Genomic DNA, 16,179 nt, shown 5'->3' on the forward strand with positions numbered 1-16,179 from the left:
ATCCATCTGGCCCGACACCAAGAGCGGAGCCAGGAGTGGAGGGCCAGGTGAGCTGCAGAGAAGGCGAGGGACATTTCTGGAAGATCAGAGAAACTTCTTTTGATGCAGGAAAGAATCCTCCCCTCAGCCTCAAGAAAAAGAGAGAGAGAAAGAGAGAGAGAGAGAGATTTCTAATGATAAAAGGAAGTTTCCAATTTCCAGTAATAATGAGATGAAAAGACCATTCTCAAAGATCGTCAAGGCAATTGTAGTAAAACGTCAACAGTGGCTGGAAACAAAGTCAATATAATTCCTCTACATGAAAATATCAATATACTAGAGATGATTTATTTGGCCATAAATTGTTTCCATGCACACATTTTTCCTCTTTTCCACTGTACTTATTTTAAAATTTGTGTCACTCATATGAACAGAGTGGGGATGGAAGCGCTCAGATAATTTTCAATCTGTAAAATATACATTATTAACAATTCTAAAAATGTTAAAGAGAAATCGTTTTTGGCTTGAACAGTGACTGGGGCAGGAATTGCTTGGGAGGTACAGTTGGTCCCACAAATGATGCAGGAAACAAAGGGCTCCAGGCAAGGAAAGAAAAAGGTACCCTTTCAAGCCCATTTGTTTGCCTTGTGCATGGAGGCAAGAAGTCAGTTCGGGATTCTGCCCTATCTTATCCGCTCAATCTTATCAGATGGTAGATCTGTCCTTTGATCCTGCCAACCATGTGGAAAGTTGGAGACAGCTGCCACCACCCCTAGTCAGCAGGGCCTCACCATTCCCTCATAAAACATTTATGAAACCTGTAATAAACAGGCCTGATAAGGGAGAGGGCTCAAGATTTCAAAACTCAGCAGCTCCGCTGAAAATGCCCTTCTCTGCCTCCAAGGTTCCTTTATTTGAAGAGCAAACACAAACCATCAATTCCCACCGGCCATAAAGTTTCTGAGCAAAGAGTTTCACCAAACCCTGAGATTAGCAGAATTTGTTTGGAGCCTTACCCAGAAGGGACAAAGCACCTCCCCTCCCCTGCCCGAAATTCTCTGCGCTGATATGGGCAGGGGCCAGGGTGACCATAAAAATTCAGTCACCGAGAAATAAAGAGTCATTTGATGCCACAAAGTAAACTAATATTCTGTGATTGAGTTTAGAAAAGAGAAGAGTAGCGTTTTCATGGCACATCACAAAATATAACTTTGTTAATATTTATTTTAACTTCTGTTTTGTTTTCTGGGAAATGGAGTTCTCTGAGTTTAGCAGAAGTAGACTGAGTCCTCACGACTCCCCCACTCTCCAGGAATTTTCTTAGTTGACTTTTCTGGGCAGGTGTCAGGTGAGTGACTTAAACCAGAGGTCTTCAAAGAATCTAGCAATAAAGAAAGCCAAGAGCAAGAGAGGGAAATACACTGAGAGTGACTGGAAACTCTTCCAGGAAGACGAATATGCTTCGGGGCAGGGGACGCTGTGGTCTGCACGCTGCAGGAGGGCGCCAGGCACTGCAGGCATCTGTGGAAGGATGAGTAGCTGAACGGAAGCAAGATGGGCAGATGCTGCAGGCATTCAAGGAGTGGGAGCAGCGCACATGAGCTGAGAGAGAGAGAAGCAGGAACAGCTTTATCTAGTGCCTGCTTCAAGATGGCCAAAGGCAGCACAGCCAAAGGATAACTGAACTGACTGGGGGAAGATTTCCAGGTCTCTCCTCTCTTCTGCCCTAGCCAACCAGGTGACCAACTAAAGAGAAGTGAGAAGGCGGATCCTCAGGGGGGCTGCTGGACAAGCCCCCCGGGATTGAGCTACCCCCCTGCACAGAAGCCTCTCTCCCCTAGGTTCCCAAGCTGGGAGAGATGTTCCCCTGCATCCTCCTCCTCGGCGCTCACCTTTCGGGGAGCTCAGCCCACATCCCTCTTCATGGTCCACACCTGCCTCATTGTTTAACGTACAGTAAATCCTCACACATCCTCACACATGGGCCCCTGAGCGGTGTGAGTGGTGTGTGTGTGTCCACTGTGCTTTCAAGTTTTCTGTGTCCAGAAGGTGGAGGCCACCTTGGCTAACCTTGTAAGCACCTGCCCCAGCACAAGCACCGGGAGCTGACGACAACGGTGGTCCACGGAGTCTCGTGAAAGGACGGGGACCTGGAGGCCCTCTCACCCCCGTGCTCAGCTTCTGTGCCCAGAGCAGCGCCCGGCAGGTGGGCTCCATGGGCAGCTGGGCTCTGGGGGGCTTCAGTGTTCCAGGCACTGGGGCTAGGGATGCCTAGACGAGGAGAAGGAGGAGAGATGGGGCTCAGCTGTAACTGGGGACCAAGGATACACAGCCGGCAGCATCTGAGATGTCCCAGCATGCCTGTCAGCAGCACCGGTCAACAGCGGCCTGGCCGGAACCCACGGAGGCAGGCAGAAATGAACTGACGGTCCCGTTAAGACACAGGACCCCGTTAGTGAACAGGCCATGATATTTAGGATCATAGCTGAAGTGTCCCCAGATGCTTCTGGACCAAGAGGGCAGAGATGGATTTTCATGGAAAATTCAGCCCAAGTAGTCTTTCCGGAGACCCCATCAGATGTACTGTCTCCAGGCCACGGCGTTCCGGGGCCCTGAACCGTGGCCTCGGGGAGAGGAGGGGGCTGGCTGTCAGGAGGGCTGTGGGAGAGAGATGGGGGGGCTCTGTGCCCCACCCTGTGGAACAGGCCCCAGCTTCCCCGGGATGGGAGGTGGCCCCAGCATCTCCTGGAAGTCAAGGGGCAGGGCGGTATGCTGGTCAAGGGTACAAGCTCCCTGTCGACCGACCGCTCAAGCTCCACACCCAGCTCTCACACTTCCTACTCCTGTGACCTTGGGCACCAAACCCTGTGCTCGGTTTTCTCATCTATGAAATCAGGATGATGAAATCAGGGTTCTCGCTGGATTGCGGTGAGGAACACACGAGATGGTGCAAGGGTGGCATTTGGAAACCCGCAACAACTGTTAGCTGCCATCGTTATTATTTTGAGACGCCGCCAGTATTTTTCCCTATGAGCGCTCAGGATAAGTAGCCTGTCATGTTCATGCGCTTCTCACGTCCACAGGAGACTGTGTGAAGCCTGGGGTTTGCCCTGAAGGTTGGCACTGCCTGCCCCTATAGCCCACGCTGACATCTCCCACCTCGATCCCTTGCAAACTGCCAACTCTCTTTCTTACAGTATTGTCCATTTAGTTATCACACACACACACACACACACAAAAACACATAAAGTGGATGTGATTATCAGCCCCATTTCACTGGCAAGGCAACCAAGGTCTGGCAACACACAGGGTTTTCCAAGCACAGCTAGTGGGTGTGAACCTTGTCTCTGAGGCTCCAAGCCTGACTCTGCTTGGACCCGACCGAACAGGCTGAAAAGGGGAGGCCGAGCGAGGGGGACGGCAGGTCAGAGGCAGGGATGGGATGAGGGTGAGGGAGGGGCTGTTACAACAGGTTAGGCAGGGCTGTCCCAGGAAGACCAGGGCTCAGGGACATCCTAGTTAACGGCAACAAAGGCCCCAGCCCAACAATCCCAGGCCAAGGTCAAGGTGGGCCAACTCGCCATGATGTTATGGCACGTTCCACTGTGCAGATCGGAGGGCTGGCCACGCTCGCCTGTGCACCGTCTCTCCTCTTCCACCAGACATCATGCACCCCAGGGCGGCCTCCGAGCATCCTAGCACCCAGCCTTCCTTCCAGGCCAGTGTGGGAGTCCCTCATCCAGCAGACGTTGAAAGCTCCCAAACTGTTTAAAGTTCGGATGTTGAATATTTGCACACCTGTGTTCAGAGCAGCACTATTCACAGTAGCCAAAAGGCAGAAGCAACCCAAGTGTCCATCGCCAGACAAATGGACAAACAGAATGTGCTGCATCCATACAACGGAATATTATTCAGCCTTCAAAAGGCAGGAGATCCTGACATAGGCTACAACATGGATGACAAGTGACATTATACTCAGTGAAATAAGCCAGTGACAAAAAGACGAGTACTGACAATTCCACTGGTATGAGGTCCCTTGAGCAGTCAGACTCATGGAGACGGACGGCAGACTGGTGGGCCGGCGGCTGGGGGCTGGGAGATGGGGGGTGGGCTGGGGGTGGGGAGCTCTTGTTCAGGGGGGACAGTTTCAGTTTTACACGACGGCCAGATTCTGGAGGTGACGGCAGGACAATGTGAATATACTGAACACTGCTGAACTGTATACTTAAAAATGGTTAAGATGGTAAAGTTGACATCACATGTATTTTATCCCCATTTCTTTTACGTGCGGATGTGGCATCCCTACACCTTCGGACACAGTGGGCTGTGAGGTCCACGCCAGGGAGGAAGCTCAGCACGCTCTCCCTGTGCCCTGAGGGGACATCTGGCCACCTCTCCCAGCCAACTGCCTGCATCCTGCGTGTGCCCTAGGCAGGGGAGCTGCTGCCCCGAGGAAGGGGGTCCTTTCCTGGTTGGTATGAAGTGCCACTGGTCCCCCCAGCCCTGTGCCCACAGGCTGTGTCTGCCCAGAGGGGCGCCTTCCCCAAACCCCACAGGCCCCCGTGGATCGCGGCAGCCCGTCTGGGCTGGGAGCCGCCCAGGGCAGGGGCCGTGCTCACTCCTCTCCGTGGTCCCTGCTGCTCACGCAAAGCCCTGCACACAGCTGGTGCTCAATAGAGACACGTGGGAAGGAGGAGAGAAGGTAGCAGGGAAGGCGGAAGGGACCGGGGGGCAGAGGGGCGGGCAGAAGGGACACACGGGGGGCAGACGGGGACAGACACGGACGCGTCTCCACCTCTACGTCTCGTGCGTATTCACGGCCGAGAACCCAGGGGGCTCTTCTGGGGTCTCCAAACTTGCCATGGTTTGTTTTAGGACTTGATGTGCCCTTCCCTCATCTCACCGCCCAGAATTCTGAAACTGCAGCGGGCTGGGGCGACGGGGCGGGAGTTCCAGGTCTCGCTTGCCCTGGGCATCTGAGGGCCCAGACGTGCTCTCACACGAGCCTCCGGTCTCAGCTGCCCCTCAGGCAGCGTCCACAGCAAACACCCACGCGACTGCGGAGGTTCAGATTCACCAAGCCCCCTGTCACCACACTCCCCCTGGGCCCTTACAGACACTCCTCCCCAGTGCCTCTCGGCATCTCAGTGCAAGAAACCACTCCTGGGCAGACGTATACCCAGAGAAAACCGTAATTCAAAAAGACACAGGCACCCGCATGTTCACTGCAGCACTATTCACAGTAGCCAAGACACGGAAGCCACCTAAAGGTCCATCAACAGACGAATGGATAAAGAAGATGTGGTACATATATACGATGGAATGTTACTCAGCCATAAAAAGAACAAAATAATGCCATTTGCAGCAACATGGATGGACTTAGAGATTGTCATACTAAGTGAAGTAAGTCATACACAGAAAGACAAACATCATATGATGCCGCTTATACGTGGAATCTAAAAAACGGGTACAAATGAACGTCGTTACAAAACAGAAGCAGAGTCACAGATGTAGAAAACAAACTTATGGTTACCAGGGGATGGGGGGGATAAATTGGGAGATTAGGATTGACATACACACACTACTCTATATAAAATAGGTAAAGACCTACTGCATAGCACAGGGAACTCTACTCATTACTCTGTAATGGCCTATGTGTTAAAAGAATCTAAAAAAGAATGGATATATGGATATGTATAACTGTATATGTGTATGTATCACTTTGCTCTATACCTGAAACTAACACTTTGTAAATCAACTCTTCTCCAATAAAAAATTAAAAAACTAAAAAAAAAGAAACTCAAAGGCTCCTTGGCAGAGAGATGAAGTGTGTCCCTCCTCCGCAGCCACCCTCCCCTGCACCCCTCCTCCGTCCCCTCCGGGCCCCCATCTCCGGGACCGGCCCACCCCCAGCAGATCCGTTATCTGCACAGACTGTTCCCAGGCGATAAAGCGGCCCAGGTCAGGTGCAGGGAGCTTTGTGGCCCTGCGGAGGCACAGGGATTTTCCTGGCCCATCGCCCCTGCTGTTTGCTCACCTGTCATCTCAGCTTGGTGACAAGGCTGACAGGAAAAGGGGGGGCGGGCGCGTGTGTGGCAGGAGAGGTCATTTATTGGAAGGCTGCTGGCTGTAAACACGCCCGCGCGGCTTTCGACGGTGGCCCTGGGCCCGCCACGCGGCTGGCCCCCTGTTAATGCGTAACCACTGAGCCCCCCTCGGGGCAGGTGCGGGGACGTGGTTGAGACTCCGCCTTTCTTCCAGCTCCCCCAGGCCAGCCGCCTCATCCTGTGCTCGGGCCAAACCCACTGAAAAGTGAAGGCCAGGGAGCATCCCAGCCCTCGGCCTGCCCCAGAGGCCCTGCTCCTCCAGCCCAGGGCGGTCAATGCATGACCTCTGACCCTGGGGGAGGACGGGGCATCAGGGTCAGGCGTGGTGGCCTCATGCAGCAGAGGGGCTGGCTGGGACAGCACCCCCAGCACGAAGATCCAACATGTGCTCTCTGTTCCCTGCCCCTCGGCTCCAAACAAGAAAATCAACACCTTTCTTGTTAATCACACCAACAAGGGCTGCAAAGTGCTTTGGGGTAGAATCAGATGTCAAGAAGTATGAACAGAACGACACGGGCGTGGACCTCATCAGCGGTCCTGTGCTCATCCTCGGGAAGAGTTGAGGAAACGGGCCATTGAGACCACAGGTAATTGGCTAAAATAACATGCTCCTAAAAGGCACCAAATCCAGAGTGAACTTGAGGTCTGGGGGGGCAGGTTTTTTCCAGAAGCCCTTTTCTTGAAACAAAACACACATACAGAGAAGCACACAGTCGCGGGAATACAGCTCAGTGGATTCCCACCGAGGGCGCTGCCTGTGTAACCCTGCACCCAAAGTGAGGAACAGAGTGCGCCCAGCTCCAGGAGGCCCCCCAGGCCCCTTCCAGGCGCTTCCCTCCTGCGGTAACTGCCATCCTGGCTTCAAACGCCCCAGGCGAGTTTTGCCCGGGCTTGAATTTACCGCAAGTCCTCTGTGTGTCTGCCTCGCTCTGGGTCAACCTGACGCACACGCGGCTCATCCCACGGTCACTGCAGCCGTGGTTCGTGCGCCCTCGTCCTGGGCTGGACCCCGCCGTGGACCGTATCGCATCTACTTGCCCCTCCTCCCGTCAGCACACGTCAGGGCTGTCCACGGTTTGGGCCATCAGGACGAGAACACACGTGCGTGCACTTTCAGTGGACATGCGTGCCTTTCTCTTGGGGGCACACCAAGCTGGGGGATGGGCTGGACTCGGGGCTATCTGTCAAGTCCTTTTTGTGTCTGAGTCAAGCAAGACGTGAGTAGGAAAAGGGAATGTTTGTAGAGCACTGATTTTTAATGAAAGTGGGTATAAAAGCGGGAGAGAAAGAGAGAACACAGCTCCCGGCAGGTCGGTCATAAACGTGGCAGAAACAGCGTGAGTGCAGGAGCGTCCGGGTCTGGCGCTGGGCAGGACTGACCAGAGGAGGATGGAGGCGTTGGTGCTGCTGAGCTGGAACGGGGCCACACACCTCCCTAGGACCCCCGTCCCGGGTGCAGGGAGGGCATGGCTGTGTGAGAGTGGCGTCCCCACGTCCAGCCCCACCTCCCCACTGGGTATCGGAGGCTGCGGGCACCCACCCGAGCCTCCACCTCACCCTCTGACCGCCCTCCTCCCGCCAGGTGACAAGCCAAGCAATTCCTAGTTGCACGGTGTCTGGCTGCCACCTCCCTCCTCTCCAGCACCGAATGTGGCCAGTGGGCATGAAATCGGGCGATCCCCAGAGTGAAGTGGGGTCCTTGGAGGCTGCCCCAGCCCATGCAAAGTTCCCCAGAGGCCCTCCTCACTCTTCGTTAATGAAAAAGCAGTAAGTCTTCAGTAGGAAGGCGCCCCTTTTCAAAAACTTCTCCTTGAACAGTATCTGGAGTTAGCTGGGGGTTAGAGGGAAGGAAAAAAGAAACACTGATGGCACCTGCCCAGTGGAGACCCACGGGGCCACTTTAAAGCCAGCATTAAGAAGGGCAGCCGGGGGCTTCCCTGGTGGCGCAGTGGTTGAGAGTCTGCCTGCCGATGCAGGGGACACAGGTTCGTGCCCTGGTCCGGGAAGATCCCACATACCACGGAGCGGCTTGGCCCGTGAGCCATGGCCGCTAAGCCTGCGCGTCCGGAGCCTGTGCTCCGCAATGGGAGAGGCCACAACAGTGAGAGGCCCGCGTAACGCAAAAAAAAAAAAAAAAAAAAAAAAAGAAGGGCAGCCGGGCAGGAGGGCCTTCCGGGGCGGCTTGTTCAGAGGCCCAGCGACAGCCGCCTGTGGGTACGGCCACAGCAGCTAAGGCCACGACCACACGTTTCCGATGCCTCAGTCCCACTTGCAATCAAACTGCAAACACTGAGAAAGCCAGAGCCAGGCGGGACCCAGCCGGGGCAGCCACTGCCCTGTTCTCAGCAGCTACACTGGAGCATGAAAGATTCAGCTCTTGCTCCGGCTGCTGGGATGAGCTGTCCGCACCCAGGAGGTGCCCCTCATGCTCTTTCCCTCTGAAAAACACACGCTGGGGCTGCCGGGCAGGCGGCAGTGAGGCCAGTGGTGGTGGGCGGGATGCTAAAGAAAAGACCATTCTGTACGCATAAAAGGACAGTGACGGGATAAGGTGGGTTCTAAGGAAAATCTGGGGCTTCCCAGGTAGGACAGCTAACCTCGCAGGGAGGCGCTGTCTCCCCTTCTAGGGCCGTCCTGAGTGGTCGATTAGTCAAACTGGCCCCAGCAGTTCCTCAGCTGAATGTGTCCAGATTCCCCCCTGGGAAACCAGGATGCACTGCACCTTTGGGGCTGCACCTCCTCCGTTTCTTTCCCATCGGCTGTACCTGCATCAGAGCCCTCGACTGTGAGGCTTATGGGTTTCAGAGAGGCCTTCTCTGCTCTCAGCACGGGGCAAGCCAGTCGCAAGAGAGGACCCATCATCGTAAATCCTGGAAGCAATGCTAACGCGTTGATGAGCCCCTGCCCTGTGCCCAGCAGTCCCCTCACTCCGGGGGGGCAAAGAGACGTTATCTAACTCATCAGAACGGGCCTCCCAGCAATAGTTCACCCAGTTATTATTTTATGAGATCATTATCATCTGCAGCCACGGGATTAATAAAAATTGAGAGTAATAAAAGAAATCACAGAGGAAACTAATGCTATCAACTATGTAATAGAAGGGAGGAAGCAGGCTTTGTCTGTAGTGACAAATTCTCCCATCGCACAAACTCAGAAATGAGGGCCAGGAGGAAGGCGGCACAAGGCAGCGTTAGAGAAGGCCACTCACTAGGTCAGGTGACCACCTCGCAATAGTACCTGTGCTCTGCGCAAACCAGAGGTCCGCCTCCAAATGACCTCGGGGGTGCAAGGGGGAAGGGTCTTCTGGTCAAGCCTATGTCTAAGCCCCTCTCTAGGGGAGGCTGCCGCCATCACCACCACCCTCTTCCCGGCTGACAGCGGTGGACGGGCTGTGAGTCTCAGTGGGCCCAAGTCCCCTCTTGCACTGTGCTAATACCAAGCCCAATCCCAGCCAGATCTCCCAGGGACACAGATGTGGTCCAGGGCTGCTGAGAGCCCACTGTCACACACCCACTGTGACGTCCCTGTGTTTGGAGAAGGGCCTGGTGCTCCCTGGATGATACAGAGGAAAGGGGAGCCCAGGCCCAGCCTCGGGCACTAACTCCAGGGAGATCACCCAACCAACTCGATCAAACAGAGCGCGGACTACAGTGCAGACCCGGCTCTGACGGCAGATGGGAACAGATGCCACTCGACAGCTCTGAGGAAGGGAAGGCGTTTTAGGCCATGAATAAGACGGGCAGTCTAGGGAAGGCCACTGGCTGGAGGGCCAGGGTCTAGGAGGTGGCCGGTGAGGGGAGGAGGTGAGAAAGCAGACGGGGAGTGGGGTGCAGAGACGGGCAGCATCCCTGTGGCTAACGGGCACCAGATGATGGGTGAGACGGGGACACTGCAGGTTTTGTACTTGGTCAGGGCCAGGCGTTCCCGTAAAACCTGACTCGTTCAGGGGGCATCACTTGGGCAGATGGCCCTGGGACGGACCCTTCACCCCCAACGTTCTTTAATTACTAAGGACTTAGTTATGCTCATCAAGAAAGCTGGGAGATGCTACTGGGGAAAGTCAACCTGCTTTTGCAATAGGTACATCGACCATCTCTGACTGGTCTCAGCTCCCCTGAGGACAAATAGATGAGGAGAAGGAGGGGGATTCCATGAGGAAGAGAGGGTTTCAGAACAGGAAGCCCAATCGGGCCCAGCTGCTTGGACCCTGAGCAGAGTCCCCCAGGGGCACGGCCGTGACTCATCCTGGCCTCTTTGCCTTCCAGCTCAGAGGTTTCTACTCTCTGCCTGGGCTTCCTGTGCCCCACCTTCCTCTCAGGCTTTCTCTGGGAGGGGACACGGAGTGCTCAGGGCCTCTCGGCAGCTCGAGGGAGGGGCTACCAACCACCCAGACAACCCAGTTCCCAAGAGGGGCCTGTGTCCTGTATCCAGCGAGGTCTGAGCTGGAGCCAAGTGGCCACCTATCAGCCTGCAATCCAAACTCCCGCCAAGGCCCCTTAGCCAGTAATAAACCCAGCCGGCTGCAAAAACAGGCCCAGGAATACAGCCCTGGCCGGATAATGATTAACTGGCATCGAGGGGGCCCTGGAGGTCACAGTGATAATGAGAAAGTTTCCCTGAGCTATCTCAAGTGCAGAGGGCCTGGGGAGGGCCCTGGCTGGCGCCCGACCAGCAAATGCTTCCTGCCCTGCCCCCTCCAGGGCGTGCTCGCTTCAACGACCCAACGCTGCCCCTCCCCACTGGAACAGGGGAACTGACGTCACGAACCTGGGGACACGGGGCCCTGGTAAAGTCCACGGTGAGGACGCCAACGAGGGCGTCTTCCTGGGAGGCGGCTTTTCCCCAAACCTGACACAGATAAGCCCTTCCAAGCAGAGGGAGGCTTAGTGCTTTTATCTTTATTGCTTGGCCAGTCCTGAGACTTAGAGGGCCGCTCTGTTGGAGTGAAACTCAAAAAGGATTTTCAGCAGGACTTTCTGCTTTCTGATTTCTTTTTTTTCTTTTTAGTACTTTGGCGTCTTGCAATGAAATTCTCCAGCAACTTTCTTTCAAAGTTCCTAAACAACTTCACATGCAGAACGCACGCCTCGGTTTACACGAGTAGGAATGCTAAGCCCCCACTATGGGTCTATCATGATGCTTCACAGAATTCAAAAGAATCCTTTCATGGGGAGGCAAGGCCAACAAAGAAAAATAATAATAATAAAAAGGCCTCCAAGATGGAGGATCTATACAGCCTCAGTGTTCTAGGAAGTCACAATGTCGGCTGGAGACGAACGGGGTCTCCCAATTTGCAGACAGAAGTGAAGGCTCACTCGAGGACGTGTGACTGTCGGGGTCAAGATGGCGCCATGAGCTGCCATCCCAACTCTGGCTCTAACACCTCCTATGGGACCTTCTACTGGTGTTCTCATCCACCAACAGGGTCCCAACTCACAGACGTTTCACACTGTCACTCCTTTACCCTCCACTCCACCACCCCTCTGAACTGAAAGCAAAGGCTGGAAGCACCTTTTCTACTTAATGTTGAAGCTGGGAGACTCTTCCTACACTTTCCAAATTCTTGTTGTAGAACAGAAGCCATGTATGACTCCTTGAAAAAGCTGGTACTGATTCCTACTGACACACCCATCACATGTCCCAGAATGTCACCAAATATTGACATCCTGTCCTGCTGAGCAGGCAGCCACGTTGAAGTAAGACAAGCACCCAGCTCTGGAATCCTCTTACTTCAGGAGGCCAATCACTGAGCAGTGTTCTTATAGTCCCTTATTTGTTATCTAATTCATCGACTAACTTGTATTACGACCCCACCCAGAGTCAACCGCTTCATTTTCCAGTTAGCATCTATTGGCTAAGTGATGTTTTCACTTTTTTCAGATGTGTATGATGACACTGGTCTACTTTCAGATACGTTACGCTTTAAAATGCTCACAACACTGTGTGCTCTTGATGGAAATAACACCACCTCCTGTAAAGTATTCTTTAAAAAAAGAAAACATTATATATATACATATATATATATGTATGTGTGTGTATATATATACATATGAGCCCAATCAAGTTTCCAGTTTACAGGAAATACAGGACTAGGGGAAAATGTTAAATGACACCCAGGGTTGCACTTGGCAGAATCCAAAACATGGGAAGCCGTACATCAGTTGATGTCTATCCTTGCTGGGTACATGTGGGGGGGGGGGCAGTGTCACTGTATTATGTGCTCTGCTTTTATGAATGTGTGTACGTAAAAATACGTACAAGTGTTTGGCACATACACGTGCACACAAATCCAAACTAACAAGTAGGCGCCTCGCCAGCACCCACTGTGCCGGCAGATAGCTATAGGGCAAATGTGAAGGACAGACCCACACCCCCCACCTGGCTCTTCCTCATCTCTCCCCTCCCCGTGCTCATCTCCAGGGGAGGCCCAAGAAGCACCTGGACCAACTATTTAAAGGGCCCCTCCGAGCTCTCCCTTCCCTGAGGATCATGACCCGGCAGAGGCCCTGGGCACAGGGATAAGGCCTCAAGGCTGTGCTGTCCTCGAATGGGCCCATCAGGCTCTGAGTCGTGGAGTCGTGACAGGGTTCCAGGAAATCCCGCGTCTGGGTGCAGGGGAGGCCGATCTGACTCCACCGCTCACCAGCTGAGGGACTTTGGGCAAATAACTTAACTAACCCCCGTGAGCATCACTTAACCTCTCTGAGTGCTGATGCTTTCCTCTATCAAAAGAGAATTCTTTGTTCAACAAACACTGTGGTGGATGTGAAGATGACACAAACAGCAATCTCTGCACTCAAGGAGCAGGACTGTGCACCAGGAATGTCCTACACAAGGCTGGACAGGAGAAGGACCATCCCAGAGGCAAAGGCCACTTGTAAGGAGCTTTGAGCTGAAGAGAATCATTTGTCTCTGAATATCAGGGAAGGCTCCCTGGAGCAGGTGGCATGTGAGCTGGACCCTGACACAGGTTGTCAGGTGGCAGGAAGAGGAGGGCAAGCCAGCAGAGGGAGCCCTGAGCCCTGGGCATGAGAAGAAAGTGGACAGGACGTAGGTCTGGGAAGGTAGGTCAGGGCCAGGCTGGGGCGGCCGTGACCGTCAACACTGGCCAGTGTGTCGGAATCATACAAGGAAGGCAATGGGGGGTGCCGTTTGGAGACTTTGGAGGGGAGTGTGGCTTGATCAGCACTGGTCTCTAAGAAGTTTATTACAGAGAGGATGGGTTAGGGAGAAACACTTGGTCCTGTTTGCAGCCAGAAAGAGAAGAGGCCCAGGGCAGTCTCTGTGAACCATTTCTGAGAGTATCAGAGCCAGAAGACGTTTGACAGCACAGTGGGCTTCCTTCTCCAGGGGAAAATGCACACACACCCAGAGTCGTGAATCTGAGGCTGGGGCAGGAGTTCATAAACCGGGTACGAGAGAAAGTGCAGCTGGAAAAAGGAAACACGTCAACTGCCAGATGCAGACACATTTCCCCCGAGACTAGGCCGGGAAAGGCCTCCTATTTTCTCCCACATCAGAGAGTTCTCTTTGCATCTTGCCCTGGTTAATTCTGGAACCAAGTTCTCCAGGACCCAGAGGACGGGGATGCTGGTGCCCTTTGATGGGTGGCTCAGACTGGCCAGGGGGTCACCTGGCCCCAAAGTCTGGCTCCCTCAGGTGATTGGAAAAGAGGCCACCCCAACCTGGCAGTCCAGGACACTGCGTCATCTTTCTGTTCTCTCTACAGAAAATGATGTTAACAAAATCAAAATGCTTGTGGAAGTAAAGAAACATAAGAAAAAAGTCAGGTTGAACCAGGCAGCTGATTCACAGACATGTCCATTTCTGTTTGTGGTTATTTGTCAGCTTTTTAAAATTTGTAATTTGATGAGGTTTTTCTCTTCTCATCCTAAAAAAAATAGCTTTAGTAAACTTTGTATTCTTTTTCTTAAGCTCCAGCCCCCCCAAAAAAAATCCTCATCCCAAGTCCTCAGAGTAGAGAGAGCCCCCAAATTTGCACTTGCCCTTGTTCCTGGGTGAATGAAGATGTTGAAAACCACCCGGCCCCGGCAGGGAGCGGTGGGCAGCTGGACAGCAGGGCCACGGGACCCTGATGGTAAGTGGACTCTGTGGTGATGCCGACCCTGGGAAGGGCGTGGGCCCAGGAGCTGCAACGCAGCTCTCGTCAGGTTCACTGTCCACCTTCTGGGAGCCTCTGTGCACATTGCACTGGCCCCCCGGCCAGCGAGAGCTGCAGGAGAGAGTACAAAGGAGCAAGCAGGGAACGGCGCTGGTGGAGTCTGAAGCCAGCACCCTCAGGGGACCCCCCATGGTTCCCAGCAGCGCCCCCAGGGCCACAGCCCGAGTCGCAGCGGCTGAGGCCCCGAAGTGGACTCTGCCGTCTAGAGCCCTCGGGAGGCCACCTCCCAGCGCTCACCCTCGCCCGACGCTCTGCAGGCGGCCGCCTCCTTCCCGAGCAACTCCTCCTACAAGACAGGACGGTCTCCAACTGCAACAGAGGATGCTCCAGAAACACTTGCTAAATACGTTAGCCCTAAAAATCAAGGCACCTATTCACTTCAGAGCCTGGCTCACTTGCTGGAAAGGACCACGGGTTCTGAGCCCCCAGGACACACGTGTTAACTGTCCCTAGGAGACCGCCTGAGGGCTCAGCCAGAAAAACAGGAATGAATGGGCCCTGCCCCTCCCAGCCCACCCAACAACCTTCCCTGAAGCCAAGGCCTCATTCACCAGGGCAAGCGCGGATGTGTCGGCATCTGCACGTGGGCATCACCTCTGCCACGTGGGCTCAGCACCACAGGAGGCGGAGGCTAGGGTCCTGGGCCTGCAGAGATGCCTCCTGGTGTCGTGCCCGGTGTGAGGGCTGGGTTCACTGGGGTAAACACTCAGTGGGCACAGCAGAACCTGGCCGTTTGCCTTGGTCAGGGCTGCCAGGGAGCAGCTGTTCAAACCTCCCCGGGTCCCGCCCCCTCCCGATGCCCGTTCCCCACCACTCGCCCACCTCTTTTGTCTCATCATCCCTCAAGAAACCCTTTTTGAAGTTCAGATGGCAAGGCTGCCTCTCTTGGCCGTTGTTTGCAATCCCAGATGTCCACTCCTTGGTTTTTTATTGGGTTTGGCCACAGAGCCCTCATCGGTGGCCCGGAGGGCAGATATGGAACCGGCTCCCACTTGGAGGCCTCCAGAGCCTGGTGCCAGGCAGGGATCGGGTATCACCAGGGCCAGGAAGCAGGGCGCCCAGGGGAACAGAAAGGGACAGAGGGAACAGTGCTGGCACGCCCACCAGAATCACTGACAGCGCCAGCCATTAGGAGGCTGAGAAAGCTGACCACAGAGCTTCCAGGCCCACAGTGCCCAAGGCAGCAGCCAGGGAGGGCAAGAGAAAGGGGATGTGGATGTGGCAGCAAGGTGGTCACTAGATGTGGATCCCAAGCTGGCCAAGAACCCCCCTGGGCCTCAGCCTCCTCATCTGTAAAACGGGATAACAATAGCTCCTATCTCACAGGGCTGTGCTAAGAATTAAAGGAGTTTACATAAAGCCCTAAGATGCTGCAGGTGACATATGACTCTTATGCTTATTTAAAGATCTAGGAGGAGTCAAGACGGCAGTGTGGGAAGACGGAGAGTTAGCGTCTCCCCACAACTAGGGCGCCTGCCAGCTGCTAGTGGGGGACCCTGACACCCAAGGAGACGGAACCCCCAAGTGAACTAGTAGGACTGGGGGAACTGAGGGGAGAGGAGAAATAGAGGCCAGACAGGATCAGAGCCCCTGAGGCTGGGGAGATCAGGAGAGGCAGGCGGGAGGGACCCTCTGGGAGGAGCGGGAGAGGAACAGAGGGTGATCACCTGGTCCACTCGGGCCGGGGAGCCTGCTGAGTTCCCAGGCGGGTCTCCTGCCCTCCAAGGCCCCACCGTCCCCTAGGCCACATTGGTCCTGGGGGCATAGGAGGGAAGCCGGGGAGATTAGGAGAGGCAGGTAGGAGGGGCCCTCCCGGAGGAGCGGAAAAGGATGCATGGGTTAGCCCCGCCCACTCGAGCCCAGGAAGCCTGCTGGGCTCCCAGGTGAGGTCCCCTGCCCTCTGAGACCAGG

Source organism: Mesoplodon bidens (assembly GCF_964165515.1).
Source record: "Mesoplodon bidens genome assembly, chromosome: 17".
NCBI classification, from domain to species: domain Eukaryota; kingdom Metazoa; phylum Chordata; class Mammalia; order Artiodactyla; family Ziphiidae; genus Mesoplodon; species Mesoplodon bidens.